At 45.0% G+C, this 25,638-nt stretch overlaps 1 long non-coding RNA gene across 1 annotated transcript; it reads right to left on the reverse strand.

Annotated features, from left to right (window-relative positions):
• Positions 1–2,925: 2,925 nt before the first annotated feature.
• Positions 2,926–19,869, reverse strand: LOC148138746 (uncharacterized). The gene is made up of 4 exons (XR_015753862.1): positions 19,768–19,869; positions 18,457–18,534; positions 16,129–16,237; positions 2,926–3,032 (listed from the first exon to the last, which is right to left on the reverse strand). It is a non-coding gene; the product is annotated as an uncharacterized LOC148138746 (long non-coding RNA).
• Between the last annotated feature and the right edge of the window lie 5,769 nt (positions 19,870–25,638).

Consider the following 25,638-nt stretch of genomic DNA (forward strand, 5'->3'; position numbering starts at 1 on the left):
GTCACGCTGACATTTTAGATATTCGTGCACAGGCAGAATACACACCTTTCGTTCCAGATGAAAAGGCCAATGATATCCAGATCGGCACGGATCCAGTAACTATCAAAACTGAACATGAAATACAATGTGAATTTCTCAACTACAAATTCCCCCTTGCAGTACTCTACAACAGAGAAAAAAAAAGTGCTGCAGATCCTCAGCAGGTCTGGCAGTATCTGAAATGGTGACAGATGCAGGAAACATTGCAGCCTTGAAGAAGTGTTCAGATGATGACACCAGGCACGTGCGCTTGATAACCAATATGGAGAAGATGGGGGCATTGTGTTCAACAGTTTTATACCAGAGACTCTGACCCCATTTTATTCCGTGTTTCTCTGAGATTCCCTCTTTTCAGAAGCAGGTAGGAGTGGGAAGCAGTGGAGAATGTAAATGATGTGTGACCTTCCTAGTGAGAGGATTCGAGTACCGGAGCAGGGATCCCTTTCTGGAAGGGCCTTGGTGAGACCACACCTTGAGTACTGCGTGTACCTTTGTTCCCCTTTCCAAAGGAAGACTCTCCTGGTTACTGAGAAAGAGTAAAGGAGGGTCACCTGCCTGAGTCCTGAGATGTGTAGATAGTTAAGGGCTGCAGATGCTGGAAGTCAGAGTTTATACAATGTTGATCTGGGGAAGTGCAGCAGGTCAGGCAGCATCAGAGGGGCAGGAAAGTTGATGTTTTGGGTCAGGACAGTTTGTCAGTCCGGATGACTAGTCCTGACCCGAAACATCAATTTTCCAGCCCCATCGTATCCATGCTGGTCATCAAACGCCTATTTATTCTAGTCCCACGTTCTGGCACTCCGTGTAACATCTTGGTGTGATCATCTAAACACTTCTGCAAGGCTGCAATGTTTCCGGCATCTGTCACCATTTCAGATGCTGACAGACTTGCTGAGGATGTCCAGCAATTTATTTTCTTATTGCAGATTTCCACCATTTTGCTGAAGCACATAGTCATAGACATGTATACAGATCCATATTTTGTTGGCTCACATTTCTGAGATGGCAGGACTGATGGCTGAAGAGGGACTCAATTCTCGTTTAATCCTCCTTTTCTTTGGCTTTCTGAGCTGCTGACTACATCGCTAATATTCTACCTCCCATTCCCTGACCTGAATCGTACCCATCTAAGCCGACACTTTAGTTCCCAACCCCCTGCCAGACTAGTTAAAACCTCACCAATGGAACTGCAAAAGCCCCCATCAGATTTGTCTCAGCTCTGCCCAGGGGTAACCGATCACGCTGGTATAGGACCCACCCAGAAACAGTCCCAGTGCCTGAAGAATCTAAACCTTTCTCTGGTACACCATTTCCCCAGCCACACATCCAGCTGATCTACCCTCTTATTCCTGCTCTCACTAGCACATGGCACTGGGAGTAAGTCTGACATTATTACATTTCAGGAGCTACATTTTAATGCATCTCTGCTCTCCCTATATCTAGCTTTCAGGCCCTCAACCCTCTGTTTAGCGATGTTGTTGGTATCTGTGTGTTCCACCACCACGGGCTGTTTAACTCCAGCTCCAGAAAGTCCTGCAGCCTCCCCATGATATTGCGGATCCTAGCTTTATGGAGGTAACATACCATCCTGGATTCATGTCTGTGGTTACAGCAGTGCCTGCCCTAACCCTGAGCATTGAATCCCCTGTCACTATAGCCGTGTTTCCTCTCTTTCCTCCCGCTCTGTGCAGCGGAGCTCTCTGTGGTGGCATGACCCTAGCTGGTGCAGATTTCCCGAGAAGCTACCCCACCCATTCCCGCCCTTACAGAATCCCAAGCGGGATACAGTATCTGTATGAGAAGGGGATGACCACTGGGGACCTCTGCACCCCCTTCCTGAGCCTTTTCCTTGATCTGATGGTCATCCATTCCCTTTCTGCCTGTGTAGCCCTCACCTGCAGTGTGACTAACTCACGAAACATGCTGTCCATAACATTCTCAGATGCTCCACAGTGAGTCCACTCACAGCTCCAGGTCTGAAAAGCAGGTTCCCAGTAACTGCAGATGGACACACTTGCAGCACACATAGACGTCAGGCACACAGGAAGCGTCCCTTATTTCCCACATTGTACAAGAGGACCACACCACGGGTCTGAGGTGCCCTATCACAACATCTCTCTACATTCATCTCGTTACTCCCATTAAGAAAATTTAAACGAGTGAGCAACCTTCCTTCACTTCAAACATGTACATTATAATAAAAAAAAATCTTCACTTCAGCAGATATGTCATACTTTAAAAACTTAAATACTCAGCAGGTATCACTGAGAAATTGGCTGTTCCCATTGGGACCACGTGAATTACTGAATGGCCTGAACTAAACTTGAGTTTCAGCTTCACCTTCTCCCAGTCTCACCTCACTCTGTTTACACCCAACTCCAAAACACTCTCATTGAGCCAAGCAGCCCTCACAGTGCAGCCCTGTCGTTTTCAATGTCTGCTCATACCTACATTGCCCTCAGCCTCCTGTACTGTTCTAATGCATCTCAATGGGAGCTCAGGAACAGCATCTCATCTTTCAATTCAGCCCTTTGTAACCACAGAGTCAACATGGACTTCAGCAGTTTCTGGATGAACAGACAGTTGTCAGAATCTGGAACTTTCCACCTGAAATGGTGTTGGAATTTGAGTCCACAAGGAAATTCTATGAGAAGCTTGCAGGGAATTGGAAGTCGGGAGTTTACAGGTTATCATGAAGTGGGTGACTGGGACTATATCTGGCATTTGGATAAATCTATGCTCTCTCTCAGGCCAATACCTCCTTCCACAGCTGCAGGGCCAAGAATTGAACACATACCCAAAGGGTGCTCTGACCATGAACTTGAACATCTTTCTGCTTTTTGCTTGACAAAACTATTGGTGACATTTTCCCAGAATGAACAAACCTTTCTCGTTCCACAGTTAAATGCCAATGATATTCAGACCCAGATGACTCCGCTGACTGTAGAAACTTGTTTTTGAGATCCCAGTCTCAATTATTCTCAATTAATATCCTAGAAAATGAATTCGCAAAACAAAGCTCACAATCAGTGCAAGGTGAATAGTGAAGGCGAACACTTCTCTTGGTATGTGTTTGATGTGTAAACACTCCTCTTGAAATCACCCCGCCCCCCTCCCCAAAAGAGGACATGTGCCTGCGCCTTGCTGTACCTTGCCCCAAATAAAGATGGCGGCCATAACCCAGGACCGCTCACTGCCTGAGGCCCACAGCTGTTTTCCCCTTTGCTGCAAACGTGGGACCAAGATTTTCTAATTCAGATTAACGACCTACACAGAGTGTAACTAAACCCTCCCAGTCTACACTGATACATCTCATCCGGTTTCTGCTGCCACTCTTCCCTTTCCGCCTCCTGCACACACCAAGGGTCATCACGGGTTCTGTGACTCTTCAGCAGAACCGAAGACAGCTGGGAAAAGTAGAATCCCTATAGCGTGGAAACGGGCTCTTCGGCCCAACAATTCCACACCCACCCTCTGAAGTTCATCCCACCCAGATTCATTCCCCTCCCTATTACTCTCCATTTCCCCGGACTAATGCACATCCCTGAACACTACGGGAAATTTAGCTGGGCCAATTCACCGGACCTGCACATCTTTGGATTACAGGAGATAAGGGTTAAAGAGTAAATAATAAGTGGGGACAGAGTGCAAAGAGAGACAGGAACATTTGTAAAGACAAAGGAGTGAATAACAATCTGGTGGGAGGGTGGAAAGCTGTTAGTGGAGGAGACAGGAACCTGGTAGCATCTGAGTGGCGGTGGTGGAAATGGTGACTGATGAGTTACATTGTGGCTGCAAAAAGGTCCCGGAGCTTCAAGTTGCCTGTCACTTTAACACACAAGACTGTTCCCAGGCCAACATCTCTGTCTCATGCTTACTGCAGTGTTCCAGTGAAGCTTGATACAAGCTGGCAGAACACTCCAGAACATACCAAATGGTCTCCTATTTCAAGGACTGCAATTTCCCCTCCCATGTGGTCAACAATGCCCTCCAGTGTATCTCCTCCCCTTCCCACACCACTGCCCTTGAACCCCACCCTTCCAACCCCAACAAGGATGGGATCCCCCCACTCCTCACCTTCCACCCAGATACAACACATCATCCTCTGCCATTTCCACCACCTACAATCAGACCCCACCAGAGATATATTTCCCTCCCCTCCCCTTTCAGCATTCCACAGAGACCATTCCCTCTGTGACTTCCTCATTAGGTCCAAGCTCCCCACCAACCCATCCTCCACTCCCAGCACCTTCGCTTGCCACTGCAAGTGGTGTAAAACCTGTGCCCACACCTTCCCCTCACCTCCATCCAAGGCCCAAAGGATCCTCCCACATCCAGCAGAGAATTCCCTGCCCACCCAAACACCTCAACTATTGTGTCCTTTGCTCTCAATGTGGTCTCCTCTGCACTGGGGAGTCAGGACGCCAACTTGTGGAATATTTCAGGGAATATTTCTGGGGCACATGCACCAACCAACCCCACCACCTTGTGGCCGACCACTTCAGCTACATCCCCTCCGCCGCCACGCTGCCAAGGACATGCAAGTCCTGGGTGTCCTCCACCCCCAAATCCAAGCCACCCGACGCCTGGAGGAAGAACACCTCATCTTCTACCTTGGAACCTTTCAACCACACGGCATCAAGGTTTCCTCATCTCCTCTCCCCCACCTCATCACAGATTCAACCCTCCAACTCGGCACTGGCCTCCTGAACTGTCCCACCTCTCCATCTTCCTTCCCAATTATCCATTCCACCCTCTCACCACTACCCCATCCACATCTACCTAGTCTCTTCGTAGCTCCCTTCCCCCCAACCCCAAACACCCCTCCCTATTTATCTCACAGCCCTCTTCCCCCAACTCCCACATTTCTGATGAAGTGCTTACATGCCCAATATGTCAATTCTCCTGCTCCTTGGATGCTGTCTGACCTGCTGTGTTTCTCCAGCGCCACACTAACACAAGCTGGAAGAACAACGCCTCATCTCCCAGTCGGGGACCCTACAATCCTCTGGCTTCAACATCAAATTCAATAATTTTAGGTCCTGAACTCTCCCACGTCCTAGTGTCTTTGCCCCTTACCCCACACACCAGGCCTTTTTATTACATAGCCTGGCATTACACACTACCTATGGTTAGCCACTAACAGTCCCCATAAACAGCTATTCACCCTCCCCCTTTGTCCACTCCTTTGTCCAACTGCTCCTATCTCTCTCTTTGGACTCTATCCCCCCCTATCATTTACTCCTTAACCCCTACCTTCTGCATAAAAACCAACATTTTTTTCTCAGTAGCATCAGTTCCTGAGGATGTCACCGAATCCAAAATGCGAACCGATTTCACTTCACAGATGCTGCCAGATCTGCTGAGCTTTTCCAGTACTTTCAGTTGTTGTGTGTGATTTACAGCATCCACAGTTCTTTCAATTTACCCGGAGAATCTAATTCAGTTCTCGCAGACTGAAACAGTGTTTATCAACCCTCCCATTCCACACTAACTCCATCTCTCTCCCTGTCTCTGCATTCTCTCCCACTCCCTTCACACGCACTGAGTCCTCCCTCACAGTGACACTGCGCCTGCAAAGCTGATGGTCATGTGTTGGCCTGCTGGACCCACCCCTCATTCACTCCCATTGGCTGGAGGATCATGCCAACTCTCCGATTGGTCTGAAGCTGTGTCAATCAGCCATGCCCCATTGTGACCTGAGTGGTGGGATCCTCCAGGTGCATCAGAGGCTGAGGGGTGACCTCATAGAGGTTTATAAAATCATGAGGGGCATGGATAGGAAAAATAGACAAGGTCGTTTCCCTGGGGTGGTGAGTCCAGAATGAGAGAGCATAGGTTTAACATGAGAGGGGAAGAATTTAAAATGGATCAGAGGGGCAATTTTTTTTCCCACCGAGGTTGGTGCGTGTATGGAATCTTCTGTCGGGAAGTGGAGGATGTTGGTACAATTATACCATTTGGCATCTGGATGGGTATATGAATAGGAAGGGTGCAGAGTGATATGAGCCAAGTGTTGGCAAATGGAACTTGGATTAGGTTGGGATATCTGGTCAGCATGGACCAGTTTAACCAAAGGGTGTATTTTCATGCTGTACATCTCTACAGTTCTGTCCTGTGATGAGCTTCATCATTCACAGTGAATGAGGCAGTATCACAGAGCACAGGGGCTGGGAGCTATTCAGCCCATTGGGGCTGTACTCTCTCCCTCTGGAGATGGTACCAGTCAGTTCCAACTCAACTCCCATTTGGACATAGCCTTCCAAATCCTTCCTTAAAAAGTTAAATTTCAAATTTGTTTTGACAATAGCTCCTGAATCTGCATTCAGCCGTCTTTCAAACTGTTCCAGATTCTCAGAACTTAGTGAGTAAAATAATCTTCACATTTTTAACCTGCATAATTTGCCAGTTACCTGAAAGTAGTTACTAAAAATTGTGACGTTAAAAATTTCTCACTCTGTCTCTCTATAAATGAAATATCCTGGAAACAAATCAACTACTGGTCGAAATCACTGCTTAACCTTCTCAGCTCCAAGGAGAATTGTCTGACCTTCTGCTAACTCTCCATAAAAGAGAAACCTATCTTAATTTTAATTTATTAGTGTCGTAGAGATGTACAACACAGAAACAAACCCTTTTGTCCAAATTGTCCATGCCGACCAGATATCCTAAATTAATCTCGTCCCATATACCAGCACTTGGCCCATAGCCTTCTAAACCTTTCCCAATCACATATCCAATGAGATGCGTTTTAAATGTTGTAACTATACCAGCGTCCATACTTTCTCTGGCAGCTTATTCCATACACGTATCACGTTCAGCTTGAAACTTTGCCCCTAATATCCCTTTTCAATCTTTTCCCTCACGCCTGTGCTTTCTAGTTTTGGACTCACCTAAACAGGAATAAGACCCTAACTGTTTACCTTATCCATGCCCCTCACGATTTTATCAACCTCTATGGTCACCCCTCAGCATCAGATTCTCCAGTGAAAACAGCCTCAGTCTATTCAGCCTCTCCCTATAGCTCAATCCCTCAACCCTGGCAACATCTTTGCACATCTTTTCTGAATCCTTTCAAGTTTCACAATATCATTCCGATAGTGGGGAGACCAGGACTGAAAACAGAATTCCAGAAGTGACTGAATCAATGCCCTGTACAGCCGCAAAATGACGTCACAACTCCTGTACTCAATGCACTGACCGATAAAGGCAAGAATACTAAACACCTTCTTCACTACCCTGCCTATCTATGATTCCACTTTCAAGGAACTGTGAACCTGCACTCCAAGATCTCTTAGTTCAGCAACACTGCCCAGGACCTTCCCATTAAGTGTAGAAGTCCGGCCCTGATTTGCTTTTCCAAAATGCAGAACCTCACATTTATCAAAATTAAACTTCATCTGCCACTCCTCAGCCCATTTGATTGGAGTCTCATTGTACTCTGAGGTAACTTTACTGTCCACTGCACCTCAAATTTTGGTGTCTACTGTAAACCTACTAACCATAGCTCCTATATTCACATGGAAATTACTGATATAAATGACAAAAAGCAGTGGACCCAGCACCCAGCCTGACAGCATTTTGCTCACCACAGGTTTCCAGTCCTAAAAGCACCCTCCACTAAGACACTGACTGCTCAGCAAGGTTAGTGCTCATGGAATACAGGGAGAACTAGCCAATTGGGATCCAGAACTGGCTCAAAGGCAGAAGACAGAGGGTGGTGGTGGAGGGTTGTTTTTCAGACTGGAGGCCTGTGACCAGTGGAGTGCCACAAGGGTCGGTGCTCGATCCACTACTTTTCGTCATTTATATGAATGACTTGGATGTGAACATAGCAGGCATAGTTAGTGAGATGACACCAAAGTTGGAGGTGTAGTGGACAGTGAAAACAATTACCTCAGAGTACAACGGGATCTTGATCAGATGAGTGAATGAGCTGAGGAGTGGCATTTGGGGAAATCAAATCTTAGCAGGACTTATACACTTAATGGTAAGGTCCTGAGGAGTGTTACTGAACAAAGAGACCTTGGAGTGCGGGTTCATAGCTCCTTGAAAGTGTAGCCAGGTAGATAGGATAGTGAAGGCGGCATATGGTTAGAACATTAAGTATAGGAGTTGGGAGGTCATGTTGTGGCTGTACAGGGCATTGGTGAGGCCACTATTGGAATATTGCGTACAAATCTGGTCTCCTTCCTATCGGAAGGATGTTGTGAAACTTGAAAGGGTTCAGAAAAGATTTACAAGAAAGTTACCAGGATTGGAGGATTTGAGCTCAGCTGGGGGTTGAATAGATTTTGAATAGACTGGGGCTATTTTCCCTGGAGCGTCGGAAGCTGAGAGGTGAGCTTATAGAGGTACATAAAATCATGAGGGGCATGGATAGGATAAATAGACAAAGTCTCTTCCCTGGGGTGGTGGATCCCAGCACGAGAGGGCATAGGTTTAGGGTGAGAGGGGAAAGACTTTAAAGAGACTTGTGGGGCAACGTTTTCACAGAGGGTGATACGTGTATGGAATGAGTTGCCAGAGGAAGTGGTGGAGGTTGGACGAATGCAACATTTATAAGGCATCTTTTTGGGTATATGAATAGGAAGGATAAGGGCCGTGTGCAGGCAGGTGGGACTACATTGCGTTGGGATATCTAGTCAGCATGTACTGGTTGGACTGAAGGGTCCCTGCTTCTGTATTGTACATCTATGACTCTTTGATCTTCCAGCCAATTTTGTATCCAAATAGCTAGCTCCGCCTGTATTCTATGGTGTTGAACTTGCTAACCAGCCTGTTATGTGGAACCTTGTGTCTTTCTCAAGTCCAAGTTAATGACTTCCATGCACAAAGCCATGCTGACTATCCCTAATCTTTTCTTGCCTTTCCAATGACATGTAAATTCTGTTCCTGAGAATCCCTTCCAACAACTTGCCTGCCACTGACTTCAGACTCACCGGTCTATAGTTCCCTGGATTTTCCTTACTGCCTTTCTCAAATAATGATTTGGAGATGCCAGTGTTGGACTGGGGTGTACAAAGTTAGAAATCACGCAACACCAGGTTATAGTCCAACCGGTTTAATTGGAAGCACACTTCCAAATAAACCTGTTTGACTATAACCTGGTGTGTGATTTTTAACTTTCTCAAATAATGGCACCCATCTTCCAGTACCTTGTCTGTGGCAATTGATGATACAAATATCTCAGCGAGGGGCCCAGCAATCACTTCGCTGGCTTCCCACAAAGTTCTGGGATACACCTGCTCAGATTCCTGGGATTTATCCACCTTTCTGCTTTTTAAGACATCCAGTAGCTCCTCCACTGAAATATGAACAATTGCCAAATTATCGCTGTTTATTTCTCCAAACTCTCTAGCTTCCATATCATTTTTCAGTAAAAACTGATGTGAAATACTTACAGAATCTCTCCCACCGCCTGCGGGTCCATAGACAGCCTTACTGATTTTTGAGGGTTGCTATTCTCTGCCTGGTTACTCTTTTGTCCAGCCATCTCTTTCCCTGGAAATAACCTCCCGCAAACAAATTTTGCAAGTTCTTACCTTGTGCCATCGAAATTGTCCAATTTAGAAGGCTACCTATTAGATCTGGTCTATTATTTTCTGTAACTATTTTAAAGCTAGTAGAATTATCAGAGAATCCAGACAGCGTGGAAGCGGGCCATTCAGCCCATCGCATCCACACTGAACATCAGAGCCTTCTACTCTACCCCTATAACGTTGCAATTCCAATGAGCAATCCACCTGGCCAGCACATCCCTGAACACTATGGGCAATTCAGCCTGGATAACCCACCCATCCTACACATCTTTGGACTGTGGGAGGAAACCAGAGCAACCAGACGAAACCCAAGCAGACAACCACAACAAGGTGATCATCCCTTTCTTATTTCCCAATTCTATCCAAGTAACTTCACTGGAAATACTCCCAATATCCTCCCTGAGCACAACCATAAAGGTATCCCTAATCCAAAACGCCATTCTGCCTCCTCTCGTCGCCCTTTCTATCTTTCCCATTGCACCCTAGAACATTAAGCTGCCAGTCCTATCCATCACTGAGCCACGTTTCTGTAATATCCATGATATCCCAGTCCCATGTTCAAAACCATACCCTCAGCTCATCTGCCTTCCCTGACGGGCCTCTTGCACTGAAATAAATGCAGTGAAACAGCTCTGTCCCACCTCGTTCTGTGCCTTGCCCTTGCCTGCCTTGACTGTCTAACTTCTCAACTGTACCAGCCTCAGACATACCTCTTCTCTCACTATCTCTTTAGGTTTACCCCCCACTCCCTCACTGGTTTAATGCCTCCTGAGTAGCACTAGCAAATCTCCCTGCCTGGATATTAGACACCTTCCAATTCAGGTACAATCCATCCTTCTTATGCACGTCAATTCTACCCCAGCAGAGATTCCAATGATCCAAACATGGCAATCCTTCTCCCCTGCACCAGATCCTTAGCCACACATTCATCTGCTCTATCCTGCTGTTCCTACTCTCACTAGCATGTGGCACAAAGAGTAATCCAGATATTACTACCCACGAAGACCTACTTTCTATCCTCCAGGACAATTTGCTATATTCTATCGTCAGGACCTCATCCTTTCCTCTTCCGTTGTCATTGGTACTAATGTACAATGAGCTCCCACTGATCATACTCCCTTTTGAGAATACTCTGCTCCCTCTCCGAGACATCCTTGTCCCTGGCACCAGGGAGGTACCACCCATTCTGATGTCTCACTGTCAGCTGCAGAAACGGCAGTCTGTGCCCTATACCAGCGAATCCCCTGTCACCATCGATCACCAGGAACCTCATATACCTCACATTACATTGGAGCCAGTCTCTATACCAGTACCTTGCTTGTCAGTGCGATATGCCCCTGAGAGTGTGACCTCCGACGCTTTCCGAAACAGTGTACTTGTTTGAGATCAATCAGCCGGGCCCCATTGTGAGGTGAGTGGTGGGATCCTCTCTCTCCCTGCCCTGTGATGAGCTTCATCATTCACAGTGAATGGGGCAGTATCACAGAGCACAGGTTCTGGGGGCTATTCAGCCCATTGGGACTGTACTCTCTCCCTCTGGAGATGCTGCAAATCTATCCCAACTCCCCTCTCACTTGCCCAAAGCCCACTAAGTCTTTCCTTAAAAGGTAAAATTATAAATCTGTTTGAGAACACCTGCTGAATCTGTGTCCAGCTGCCGTTCAGCCTATTCCAGGTGCGCAGAACTTACTGAGTGAAATAATGTTCCCATTTTCACTCTGCATTATTTGCCAGTTACCTGAAAGAAGATCCAAAAAATTGTGATCGTGCTAACAATTCCTCTCTCTCTGCAAATTAATTGTTTGGAAACAAATCTGCACCTGGTCCAAATCACTGCTTAACCGTCTCAGCTCCAAGGACAATTATCTGTGCTTCTGCTAGCTCTCCACAAAAGAGGAACGCATCTTAATTTATTAGTGTCATAGAGATGGACAGCACAGAAACAGACCTTCAGTCCAATTCTTTCATGCCGACTCGGGATCCTAAACTACTGGAGTCCCATTTGCCAGCTATTGGGCCCTATCCCTCAAAACCCATCCCATTCACGGATGCCTTTCAAATGTTGTAATTGTATCAGTCTCCACTACTTCATCTGGCAGCTCATTCCACAAACACACACCACACTCTGCTTGAAAACGTTGCCCCTTAGATCCCTTTTAAATCTTTGCCCTCTCAACTTAAGCCCATGTGCTCTTGTTTTGGACCCACCTCACCTGGGGGGGAAAGACCCTGGCTGTTCACCGTATCTATGCCCCTCACGATTTATAAATCTCCATAAAGTCACCTCTGTCTTTGACTCTTCAGGGAAAATAGCCCCAGTCTCTCCCTGTAGCCCAAATCCTTCAACCCTGGCAATGTTTTTGCAAATCTTGTCTGACTCCTTTCAAATTTCATAACATCCTTCCCAAAACAGGGATATTCGAACTGAAAGCAGAATTCCTGAAATGGCTTAATCAATGTACTGTCAAGCCACAATATGACGTCCCAGCTTCCGTATTCAATGCATTGACTAATAAATATAAGCATACTGTACACCACCTTCACTTGTCTGCCTACCTGCGACTCTACTTTCAAGGAACAATGAACCTGAACTCCAAGGTCTCTTTGTTCAGCAACACTCCCCAGGACTTTACCATTAAGTGCATAAGTCCTGTCCTGATTTGCCTTTCCAAAATACAATAGCTCACATTTATCTAAATTGAACTCAGTCTGCCATTTTTCGTTCCAATGGCCCATCTGAACAAGATTCTGTTGTATTCTGAACTAACTTTCTATACTGCCCACTACACCTCCAATTTTAGTGCCTTCTGACCATATCTCATATATTCACATCCAAGTCATTTGTTGAAGGCCCCAATATCCATTGCTGCAGCACACTGCTGCTCACAGGCCTCCAGTCCACAAAGCAACCCTACATCACCACTCTGTCTCCTACCTTCAAGCCAGTTTTGTATCTAAATGGCTCGTTCTCCCAGCATTCCATGTTATCTAACCTTGCTAACCAGTCTGCTTTGTGGAACCTTGTTCAATTCCCATGTAGGCAACGTCCACAGGCTGCCATCATCAATTGTCTTTGTCACTTCTTCAAGAAACAAAACACACTCAAGTTAGTGAGACACGATTTTGCACAAAGCCACTTTAACTCTCCCTAATCAATTCCAAATACACGTATATCCTGTCCTTTAGAATCCTTTCCAACAACTTGCCTGCCACTGACTTCAGGCTCACTGTTCTCTTGTTCCATGGCCTTTCCTTACCACCTTTTCAAAAATAATGGCACCTCACCTGTCGCTATCAATGATACAAATATCTCAGGAGAGGCCCAACAATCTTAACGGAGGACAGAGGGGGTTAGGGAGGATATTCCAGAGGTTTGTGTCCTTGGCAGCTCCAATTGTGGAGTGATGTAGGTGGGGGATAGCTGTCAAAGGAGACAATTAGTGGTTAATCGTGGGTAGTGTGTAATGGCAGGCAATGTGATAATAATGTGTGTGAGTTAAGGGTTGGAGGGGTGGGGTTCAAGGGCAGTGGTGTCAGAAGTGGAGGAGATACACTGGAGGGCATTGGGGTTGACCACATGTGGGGGGAAATTGCAGTCCTTGAAATATGGTCCATTTGGTATGTTCTGGAGTGTCCTGCCAGCTTGCATCAAGCTTCACTGGAACACTGCACCTAAGCATGAGACAGATATTGGCCAGGGAACACGCTCGTGTGTTAAAGTGGCAGGCAACCGGGAGCTCAGGGTCTTTTTTGGCCTGAGAGGGAGCATAGATTGATCCAAATTGCACTTCATTTCTTTGTAGGAACTGTCAGATTTAGTCCCAATCACCCAATTCATAATGTTAACCTGTAAACTCCTTATGGACTCGAATCCTAGCACCTTTTCAGGTGGAATGTTCCAGATTCTGATAACTCTGTTCATTGAGAAAAAGATGCCCTAAGATCCCTTTTAAATCTTTTCCCTCTCATCTTAAGCCTGTGTCCTCTAGTTCTGAACCCACAGAACCTGGGAACCTGGGAAAAAGTCCCTGACTGCTCACCTTATCCAGGTCCATCATGATTTTATAAACATTTATAAGGTCACCTCTCAGTCTCTAACTCTCCAGGGAAAATAGTCCCAACCTATTCAGCATTTCCCAATAGCTCAACCCGTCCAACCCTGGCAAAGTCCTTGCAAACCTTTTCTGAAACCTTTGAAGTTTCACAACATCATTCCGAGAACAGGGAGATTGGAACTGAAAACAGAATCCCAGAAGAGCATTAATCAATGTCCTGTACAACCACAATATGACGTCACAACAGCTGCATTCAATGCATTGACCAATAACGGGGAGTGTACCAAACACTGCATTCACTACCCGCCTACCTGTGACTCGACTTTCAAGGAACTATGAACCTGCACTCCAATGTCTCTTTGTTCAGCAACACTCCCCAGGACTTTAAGTGTATAAGTCCTGCCCAGATTTGCCTTTCCGAAATCCAACAGCTCACATTTGTCTAAATTGAACTCCATCTGCGCCATTGGCCCATCTGATCAAGATCCTGTTGCATTCTGAACTAACCTTCTTCACTGTCCACTACACCTCCAATTTTGGTGCCTTCTGTAAACCTACTGACCATACCTTACACATTCACATCCAAGTCAATTATTTAAGGACCCAATATCGATCCTTGTAACACACTGCTGCCCACAGGCCTCCAGTCCGCAAAGCAACCCTCCATCACCACCCTCTGTCTCCTACCTTCAAGTCAGTTTTGTATCCAAATGGCTTGCTCTCCCTGCATTCCATGTTATCTAACCCTGCGAACCAGTCTGCTTTGTGGAACCTTGTTGAATGTCCACATAAACAACATTCACCGCCTGGCTTCATCAATTTTCTTTGTCACTTCAAAACATTCAGTTAAGCTAGTGAGACACAATTATGCATGTACAAAGCCACATTGACTCTCCCTGATCATTCCTTACCTTTCCTAATAGATGGATATCTTGTCCCTCAAAATCCCTGCGAACAACTTGCCTGCCACTGACTTCAGGCTCACTGTTCTCTTGTTCCATGGCCTCTCCTTACCACCTTTTTAAAATAATGGCACCTCACCTGTCGCTATCAACGATACAAATATCTCAGGAGAGGCCCAACAATCACTTCTAGAATTCCAGAAAGTTCTGAGATACACCTGATCAGGTCCCAGGACATTATCAACCTTGATGCCATTTAAGACATCCAGTACCACCTCCTCTGTAACAGGGACACTTTTCAAGGTATCTCTGTTTATTTCTCCAAACTCTTGAGTTTCCATATCCTTCTCCAGTAAAAAATGACATGAAATATTTGCATATCTTTCCCACTCCCTGTGGTTCCATAGACAGCCTTGTTGATCTTTAAGGGGTCCTATTCTCTGGTCCAGTTAATCTTTTGTCTGTGATATATTTGTTTAATCTCTTTGAATTCTACTTAAACCAGTGCCTGAAGCTATTTCATGTCTTATTTTTGCTCTCCTGATTTCCCTCAAGTATAAAAGCATGATCCTGTACTCCCAATTCCTCTGCTTCTGCCATATCTGCTCCAAGGAGGAGCAATTCCACCCCAGGACATCCCAGAAAGGCCTCCTACTTCAAGGACCACAATTTCCCTCTCACTTGATCAACAATGCCCTCCAATGCATACCCTCCACTTCCTGCACCTCCACCTTTATCCCACCACTTCAACCACAATAAGATTATAACCTTGCAATCTTCACCTTCCACCCCACTAATCTCCAGATACAGTGCATTAACCTCTGTTATTTCTGCTACCTAAAGTCGGATCCCACCACCACAGACATATTTCCCTCTCCATCCCTATCTGCGTTCCACAGAGACCATTCCCTCAGCAACACCCTTGTTAGGCCCACCCCCTCCCACCAACCCATGCTCCACACCCTTGACCCTCCCTTGCCGCCACGGGAGATGTAAAACATGCGGCCACACCTCCCTCTGACCTCTGTCCAAGACCCGAAAAGGATCTTTTTCACATCAGGCAGAGATTTCTCTGCACATCCCAAAACCTCATCTACTGCATCTGGACACTATGGGAAATTTAACATGATTCATCCAACTAACCTACACATCTTTGAACTGTGGGAGCAAACTGGAACACCCGAAGGAAACCCTCACAGACACTGGGGAGAACGTGCCAACTCCAACACAGAGTCGCCCGAGGCTGGAATCAAACCCAGGTCCCTGGTGCTGAGGAAGCAGCGCTAACCACTAAGCCACAAGATCTTTGGTGCTGATGTGCTGCCCCACTGATAACTCAGTCACTCACCCTGCCTCATTTTCTAAGTGGCAGTGATAATGGAGTGAAATTATCGCTAGACCGTTAATCCCGAGAAACAGATAACGCTCTGGGGACCTGGGTTTGAATCCCATCACGGCAGATTTTGGAACGTGAATTCAATAAATATCTGGAAAAATTAATTTTGTGACAACAATGAATCCATTGTCAATTGTTGGGAAATCCCATCTAGTTCACTCATGACCTTTAGGGAAGGAAAATGCCATCCTTACCTGGTCTGGTCTGCATGTGACTCCAGACCTATAGCAACGTGGTTGATTCTTAACTGCCCTCTGGGTAAACGAAGCAATAAATGCTGGCCAAGCCAGTGACAGCCTCATCCTGTGAATGAATAAAGAAAACAGGTCAGGTTTTGTTCCTTCTCTAGTAGGTACATTCTACAAACTGAATCTGAAATGTTCTCGTACACACTGAACAAATACCTTTCCATCCAAGCCCTTAACACTACAGCACTCCGAGGCCATATTGGTAAAGTTAAAACTCCTTATCATTGCATCCATATTATTCTTACAGATAACTGAGGTCTCCTGGTAAAATTGTGTCTCAATTCCCCGCTGACTATTGGGACAGAGTCTATAATACAATCCCAGTAAGATGGTCATCCCTTCCTTATTTCTCAGTACCACCCAAGTAACTTGCCTGGATGTACTCCCAGGAATATCCTCCCGAAGCCCAGCTGTAATGTTATCCCTAATCAAAGACGCCACTCCCCCTGTACTGTTGCCCCCTTTCTATCGCATCTACACCCTGAAATATTAAGCTGCTAGTCCTATCCATCCCTGAGTGATGCCTCTGTAATTGCTATAATATCCCAGTGCCATGTTCAAAACCATACCCTGAGTCCATCTGCCTGACCTGTCAGGCTTCTTGCACTGAAATAAATTCAGTGTAACTGGTCCGTCCCACTTTATTCTGTGGCTTGCTCTTGCCTGCCTCGACAGTCTAATCTGAACAGTACCAGCCTCGGACATACCTCTTTTCTCACTATCTCTTTAGGTTTATTCCAACTCCCTCACTGGTTTAATGCCTCCCGAGTGGAACTAGCAAATCTCCCTGCTCATCAGGACCCCATACTTTCCCCTTCCTATGCCATTGGTACCAATGTACAATGTCCTCCCACTGGCTATTCTCCCCTTTGAGAATATTCTGCACCCTCTCCAAGGCATCCTTGACCCTAGCATCAGGGAGGCACCACCCCATTCTGATGTCTCACTGTCAGCTGCAGAAATGGCAGACTGTGTCCCTGACTAGAGTGTCCCCTAACACCGTCGTTTGTTTGGAACTGGGTATACCTTACATTATGTTAGAGCCAGTCTCAGTTGCAGTAACTTGGCAGTCAGTGCTATATTCTCCTGAAAGTCTATTACCCCCTACATTTTCCAAAACAGTACACTTGTTTGAGCTGGGGATAACCACTGGATATTCCTGCAGTACTTGCCTACCCCTCCTAGCTTTCCTGGAGGTAACCCACCTACCTGACTGTATCTGCAGTATCCTGCAATCCTGAGACTGCCACCTATCACACCCCTGACCCCTGTCAATTCCTCACTGCCTTCAATCACTCCTTCACCAATCCATGTGATCTGATAGGATTTGCAAAAACACTTCCTGCTGACACAATCATCAGGATCATTGAAACTCTCTCTAAACTCCAACATCCGACAGGAACAGCATACAAATCTACAACAGGCCATCTTTCTGCCTTAACAATCTACAGACCAAGACAAAGGCACAGTCTTACTGCTCGAAAAATACTCCCGAGAATAACTTAATGCTTACGCTTTATATTTTAAACATTTAAACAACAGACCGAAAGACATGAAAAAGAAACCCTCACCTTTCTCACTATTAATATAATAAAACCGTCTAAAATGGATGTTTCAAGAGACTGAAACCCACTGAGCTGATCCTGGCTGTGAGCAGCTCAGAGAGCAAGGTCTCTCTGAGGGCAGCTATGAAATGTCACTGTTTGTTTCTCTTTTCTCCAAGCTGCATTTCCAGAGAGGTTTATACCTTCACAAGTAGTCAGCTGGGAGAGGTCACTGCTCAGTTTTATTCACTGGAGGTTGCCTTTGCTGCCCAGACCAGTATTTATTGACCACCTTTATGTGTCTTGGAGAAATGGTGGTGAACGGCCTCCCTGAAATGCTGCAGTCCATATACACCACAGTGATGTTTGGACAACAATCCCCCACTAGACCCACATCCCTCTCAGTCTCTGTAATCCCCCTCCAGCTTCAGAAATTGCATGTGTGTAATTTTACCTCAAATTGTACACGTAGAATGATGGAGCTTTTTTTAAAAAAATACATTGCTAAAAAGGGAGGCAATGGCCAGATGATATTCTTGCTAGACGAGTAATATGAGCAATCTTCCGAGGATTACGGTTAGATGGTAGCATCATGGCTGATGGTGGCATCTGATATCAATAAAATCTCGAATGAAAAGGCTAATGATGACCATGAAACTATTATCGACTGTTAGGAAAAAACCCATCTGGTTCACTAATGCCCTTTAGGGAAGGAAACTGTCATCCTCACCCGGTCTGGCCAACATGTGACTCCAGACCCACAGCAATGTGGTTAACTCTCAACTGCCCTCAGGGTAAACATCCACATCTGAGTGAATAAACAAAAAGAGATTTATATTTAAATCACAGAGGAAAGCTTTTTTAAAAATTGTGTTTTCAAACTTTAAAAAAAAAATCACCTTGGTCGGATGGCACTATAGACGCTGCAATAATCAGGGAGAACATAAGGAACAAATATACAGAGAGATCTCCGATATACAGTCACAACAGTAAGGTTATAGTAGTAGGTGATTACGATAGTGTGGAAGGTTTGGTTGGTAAAGAATGTGTTAAATGAGTTCAAGAAATGTTCTTTATCAATATTTAAATGTTCCTATCAGGAAGCAAGCAACACCTGACCTTTTCTTGTCTGATCAGACAGGGCAAGTGACGGAAGTGATAGGACGGGAACAGTTTGGGTGAGAGGTAATTGTGGGCACTATGGAGAAATAGTTGTGTAATCGATAACTACAGGTGAGCTGCCTGATGACTGGAGAGTGGCTAATGTTGTACCTTTGTTCAAGAAGGGGTATAATGAGCAGCCTAGGAACTGTAGACCTCAGTGGTGGGTAAGCCGCTGGAGGCGATTCGGAAGGATAGGATTTGCATGTATTTGGAGAGTTAAGGAATGATTAGGGACACTCACCATGGTTACTTAACAGGGTGTCTCACAGACTTGATGGAGATTTTTAAGGTAGTCACCAAGAAGATCGATGAGGGCAGAGTGGCAGACATTGTTTATTTGGACTTTAGTAAAGCCTTTAAAAATGTTGTGCAGGGGAGACGAAGTTGTAAAGTTCGATCCCATGGGATTCAGCAAGAGCTTGCCAACTGGATACAAAATTAGCTTAACAATAGGAGACAGTAATAGTGGAGGGTTGTGTGAAAAACCAGCAGTGTTCTCCAGGAATCGGTGCTGGGTCCATTTTTGTTTGTCTCGTGTGTGGATGGTTTGAATTAGAATATACAAAGCATGGTTTGTTTGTGGGTGACATCAAAAACTGTTAAGGTAGACAGTAACAAAAGGTTATCCACGAATACAGAGGGATCCTGATCAATTGGGTGAATGGGCTGAAATGTGGCAGATGGAATTTAATTTGAATAAATGTAAGATATTATATTTAATAAAACAAACATCTCCTTTAGCCTCATTTAATTAATTACACTAATTAAAAGTAAGGCCTTGAGAAGTGATGTGGAACAAAGAGACCGAGGAGTTCAGGTCTTTGCAGTTTGTATCACATGTAGACAGGGTGGTTAAGTGGGTGTTTAGCACGCTTACCTTCATTGCTCAGACCTTTAGGTATAGGAGTTGGGACACTGTCATGAGGTTATACATGATGTTGGTGAGGCCTCTTCACTGTGTTCAGTTCTGGTCCCCCTGTTAGAGGAAGGATGTCATTAAATTGGAGAAGGTTCAGAAGATGTTTCCCAGGATGTTGCCATGAACGGAAGGATTGTTTTAGAAGGAGAGGATGGATAGGCTGGGATGTCTGTCACTGGAGAGCAGGAGGTTGAGGGGTGACCTTATTAGAGGTTTATAAAATCATGGAGTATGTAGATAAGATGAATGGCTGCATGGGAGGGGGATTCAAGACACCGGTGCATACAGTTTGAGAAGAGATGACAAAGATTTTAAAAAGACATGAGCTTTTCTATTTTTGCACTTATGGGTTGAACTTCCAGAGGAAGTGGTAGCTGTGAATACAATTACAATACTTAAAAGATATTTGGATAAGTACATAAATAGGAAATATTTGGAGGGATATATGCCAAGCAGAGGCAGGTGTGATTAGTTTAGGTGGAATTATAGTCGACATGGATTGGTTAAACCACAGGGTCCATTTCCATGATACATAACTTTGAAACTCTAACTCTCGGTGTCTTCATGCTCACAACTCTCCCTATCACTGTCACCTCATGAAGCTTCACAACTCTTCCTTATCTCTGCTATCATAAGCATCTCTGTAACATCCTCCAATCACACAATCCTCCCTATCTCTGTAATCTCGATCCCCACAAATCTCTCTGCTAAGTGCCTTTCTGTAATTCCAGCCTTGAGGATAGCCCATTTTTAACTCAGATTCCTGCACCCTGAGCTCCAGCATTTCCTACTAAACCTCTCTGCTCATTTGCCTCCCCAAAACATTAACCAATCATCTATCATCTATTCTAATATCAAAAAGGTATGAGATGATCGCAGTGGGCATGTGTGCTTGATGACCAATATGGAGAAGATGGGGGCATTGTGTTCAACAGTTTAATACCAGAGACTCTGACCCCACTGGCTGTTTACCCTCCAGTTCCACAATGTCCAATAACCTATCCATGCTATCGCGGATCCTGGCACCAGGGAGGTAACATACTATCCTGGATTCATGTCTGTGGCCACAGAAGTGCCTGTCTGTACTCCTGACTATTGAATCCCCGTCACTCTCTTTCCTCCTGTTCTTTGCAGAATCCGAAGCTGGATACAGTATCTGTTTGATAACGGGATGATCAGTGGGAACTCCTGCATTTCCTTCCTGAGCCTTTTACTTGATCTGATAGTCATCCATTCCCTTTCCTAACTCACTGAACGTGCTGTCCATAACATCCTCAGTATTGCAGATGCTCCACAGTGAGTCCACTCACAGCTTCAGATCTGAAAAGCAGTTTCCCAGTAACTGCAGATGGGCACACTTCCTGCACATATTGTCGCCAGGGACACTAGAAGCATCCCTTATTTCCCACATTGTACAAGAGGAGAACACCGTGGATCTGAGGTCTCCTGTAACAATGTCTCTCTAGATTCAGCTAGTTCTCCTATCGCGAGAGAACTTAAATGAGCTAGCAACCTTTCTTCACTTCAAGCATGTCCATTATAATCTAAATCCCCGACCTTTACTTAAGCTGACATGTTATACTTTAAAACCTGTTACAAAATATTCAGCAGGTATCTCATAAAAATTGGCTATTCCCATTGGGGCCATGTGAATTTCTGAATGGCCTGAACTAAACCTGAGTTTCAGCTTCACCTTCTCCCTGTCTCACCTCATTGTTTTCACCCAACTCCAAAACACACTCACTGAGCCAAGCAGCACTCTCAGTGCAGCCCTGTCATTTTCAGTTGTCAGAATCTGGAACATTCCACCTGAAAAGATGCTGGAATTTTAGTTCATAAGGAATTTTAATGGGTAGCTTGCAGAGAACCGAAAATAAGGAGTTTACAGGTTAACATTACGAAGTGGGTGATTGGGGACTAAATCTGACAGTTCCTGCAAAGAGATGAGGTGCAATTTGGATAAATCTGTGCTCCCTCTCAGGCCAATATCTCCTTCCTCAGCTGCAGGGCCCAGAACAGAGCACACACCCAAAGGGTGATCCAGCCACAAATTTGTCCATCTCTCTGATTTTTGCTTTACAAAAGTATTGACGATTAGATTTAGATTACTTTACAGTGTGGAAACAGGCCCTTCGGCCCAACAAGTCCACACCGACCCGCCGAAGCGAAACCCACCCATACCCCTACATTTACCCCTTACCTCACACTACGGGCAATTTAGTATGGCCAATTCACCTGACACGACACATCTTTGGACTGTGGGAGGAAACCGGAGCACCCGGAGGAAACCCACGCAGACACGGGGAGAACGTGCAAACTCCACACAGTCAGTCGCCTGAGGCAGGAATTGAACCCAGGTCTCAGGCACTGTGAGGCAGCAGTGCTAACCACTGTGCCACCGTGCCGCCCACTAAATGATATTTTCTCTCAGACAGAACAGAAAAACCTTTCTGTTTTCACAGTTAAATGCCAATTATATTCAGGTCCTGATGTCTCTGCTGACTGTAAAAACCTGTTTTTGAGATCCAAGTCTCAATTAATATCCCATAAAGTGAATTCACACAACAAAACTCACAGTCAGTGCAGTTGTGATGCTTCTGAAGATATTCTACTCACAAAAGCTGCTAACAATGGGATTTCATCCTGGAACAGTTCGATTTGGCTGAGTTCCCTTTTGCATTAGGCAGTGAGGAATTCCCAATGAATTCTGGTCAGGGATTAGCACTGCTCAGTGGTTAGCACTGCTGCCTCACATCGAACTTGGGTTCGATTTTTCTCTGTGAATTTTGCACATTCTCACCTTGTCTGCGTGAGCTTCCAATGGGTGCGCTAGTTTCCTTCCACAGTCCAAAGCTGTGTCGGTTAGGTGGATTGGTCATGCTAAATTGTCCATAGAGTTCAGAAATGTCTCGGTTAGGTGCACTAGTCAGGGTAATTGTAAGAGAACGGGACTGGAAAGGTTACTCTTTGGCAGGTTGGTATGGACTTGTTGGGTTGAAGTCCTATTTCCACACTGCAGGGATTCTATGAAAATAAGCACGGTAATGAAGACTGTAGAGGCTTTTTAATAGCTCGCACGCATTGCTGTTATGAGGAACAATGAAGGAGAGATAGTGCAAGAGGCCATTCCTTCTCGAACTGATTGCATTTTCTTCTCTGAGTTGAATCACACAATAATGTCATTCTCTCCCAAACTGGACCATGTGAGGTCTCCTTGCATATCGTCCAAACTATGTATCCATCAGATTCCCTGCTCCTTGTCGGTGCATCATTGCTGCTGTCATACACAGAGTCATACCCTAAGCAGAAAAAGTGCTTGGTCGATTTTAAGATGCGTTTATATATCCTTGTGTCATAAAATAATAAAACGTTTAATGTATTCAGAATACCTGTTTTAAAATGAATGCATTTTTTGACATAAACAGAAATTGTTAGGAAATTTCGGCAGGTCTGTCTGCATCCAGATGTCTTTTAAATGTTATAGCTGTACCAGTGTCCACTACTACCTCTGGCAGCTCCTTCCATATGCACACCACCTTCTCCATAAAAAATCTTTCACCTTTCACATTCCATCAATGCCCTCTAGTTTTGGACGCTCCTCACCTGGGGAAAAACCCTGACTACTCACCCTAACCATACCCATTCTGATTTTACTAAACTACTACTGCTCCGAAATGTGACTCCAATCAACATAAATGCCTGTACTTTCAGTCATCCCAGGCCTACATTCTGAAATTCAATACTGACGCCTCTTCATTCTCCATCAGGTCACAATTCTAAAACAATTTTAATCAGTTTGTTCAGATGGAGTATGAGACACTTATTATGGAATTTACACCTAGACATTTGTGCCCGGCATTAGCACCACACGGCAATACCTATAAAGTTGTAACATTATTCTCCTGTGTGTTTGCTCATCAGCCTATTCTACGATGTTGTGACATACCTCCGCAACAGGCAGGATTTGAATACTGACGTTCTAATCCTGAGCAAGAAACACTAATGCACAAGTTCAGGAATAGGAATCAAATCCAGAACTCTGGCTCGGATGCGGGGTCACTACCCATTACACTACCATACCCAGATCTTCGGTCATACTTTAAGTGCCAGCGTTCAGCACAATATGGATTTATTATAATCAGGTTATCATTATTAAACTACACGAACCCCTTTGCATTGTGAAATAAATGCAAGTTATTTGTGCTAACTGTAGGGTATTGAGTGCACGTGCAGTGCCATCGAAATTATCTTTGAATATCTTTAATTGCTATTATCTGCAGTCTACAATATTAGGGGGAATATCCTGCAGATGCACTCTGCACAATGAAGGGTCTCGAATTGATACGTATTCGTAAACTTCAGAGAAAAAGAAAGAACATAAATTCTGGCCCAAAAACACCCATCAGTATTACCCAACTTCCACGTATGACTGCCCCCTTCCTCAAACCGTGAAATTGTGACTGGCCACTGATTACTCTCCAGCGTTTCCTCCCCATTGACTGGATCTGCAATCTATCCCTCTTCCCCCTAACCACACAAGGCAAACCAAGCTCAGGGTCTTTGTGAAAATCAAAGCAGGAGTGTGTAGGTTCCCTGGAGAGGGGGAGGGAATTTTAAATTGAAGGGGGAGGGTGAGGAGGCAGTAATATCACACACTGGGCTGAGGGTGGTAGTTGGAGTTTTGTTTGGATAATACGAGGTATTGGATTTGGTAAATCAAACAAGAGCAGGACCTACACAATTAAAAATAGGGAATTTGGCAGTGTTATAGAACAGAGACCTCGGCCGTCAGTATACTTCTTAAAAATTTGCATCTCATATAGATAGCGCAGTTAAAAAGGTATTTTGCACACTTGCCTTCATTGGTCAGACCTTTGAGAATCGGAATTGGGACGTAATGTTGAGGCTGTACAGGACATTGGTGAGACGTCTTCTGGAAAACTGTATCTAGCCTGGTCACCCTGCCAGCTCATTCCATAGGCACACCACCCTCTGTGTGAAAACACTGCCCCATAGGTCACTTTTCAGCTGTTCCCTTCTTACCTTAAACCTATGTCCTCTAGTTTTGCTCACCCCTACCATTAGAAAATACCTTGACTATTCAATTTGACATTATTGACCTTGATATTATTAAGACCGAGAGGGTGCAGAAAAGATTAACCTGGATGTTGCTGGGAATGGAGGAATTGAGTTATAAGGAGAGGCTGCAGAGACTGGGAAGTGTTTCATTGGAGAGTATGAGACTAAGGGGTAACTTCACAGAGGTTTATAAAATTATGAGGGGTACAGTTAAGCTGAAGGGCTGATGCCTTTACCCGAGAGTTGGAAATTAAAAACTGATGGATATTTTAATGTGCGAGGAAAAAGATGTACAAAAGTCATGAAAGCTGATTATTTTAGACAGAAGCTGACTTGTGTGTGGAATGAACATCCAGATGAAGTGGAGAATTCAGGGACAGTTGCAACGTTTAAAGGACATTTCGATCCATACATGGATAACAAATCAGTCTGGATGGTGCTGTGAGCAGCTGCCCTCTCCTCCCTCTCTGAATCAATCCCTGTTGGTTTTATCCCTCTGCCAATGCTTGTGCCGTTGCGTGGGGAGGCCAGCAGAGTGTGGCATTGTATCACTTTCAGCACCACAGAGACACGTAGATGTACGAGCAGGAATTGTTCGGAAAAGGCGTTGAGCTCATCTGGTAACTTAAACTAAACATAAAGTTATGCTCAATTCACCTCGTAAACTGTTAAAATATGAGTGACAGAGAACTCCCAAAGTCGACTGTTTAAATAAAAACAACAATTTATTTTTTTAAATCTGTAAGTGAA

The sequence above is a fragment of the Chiloscyllium plagiosum genome, unplaced genomic scaffold, assembly GCF_037043375.1.
Source record: "Chiloscyllium plagiosum isolate Xiang-an unplaced genomic scaffold, Cpla_swu_hap1 HiC_scaffold_39, whole genome shotgun sequence".
Lineage (NCBI taxonomy): Eukaryota > Metazoa > Chordata > Chondrichthyes > Orectolobiformes > Hemiscylliidae > Chiloscyllium > Chiloscyllium plagiosum.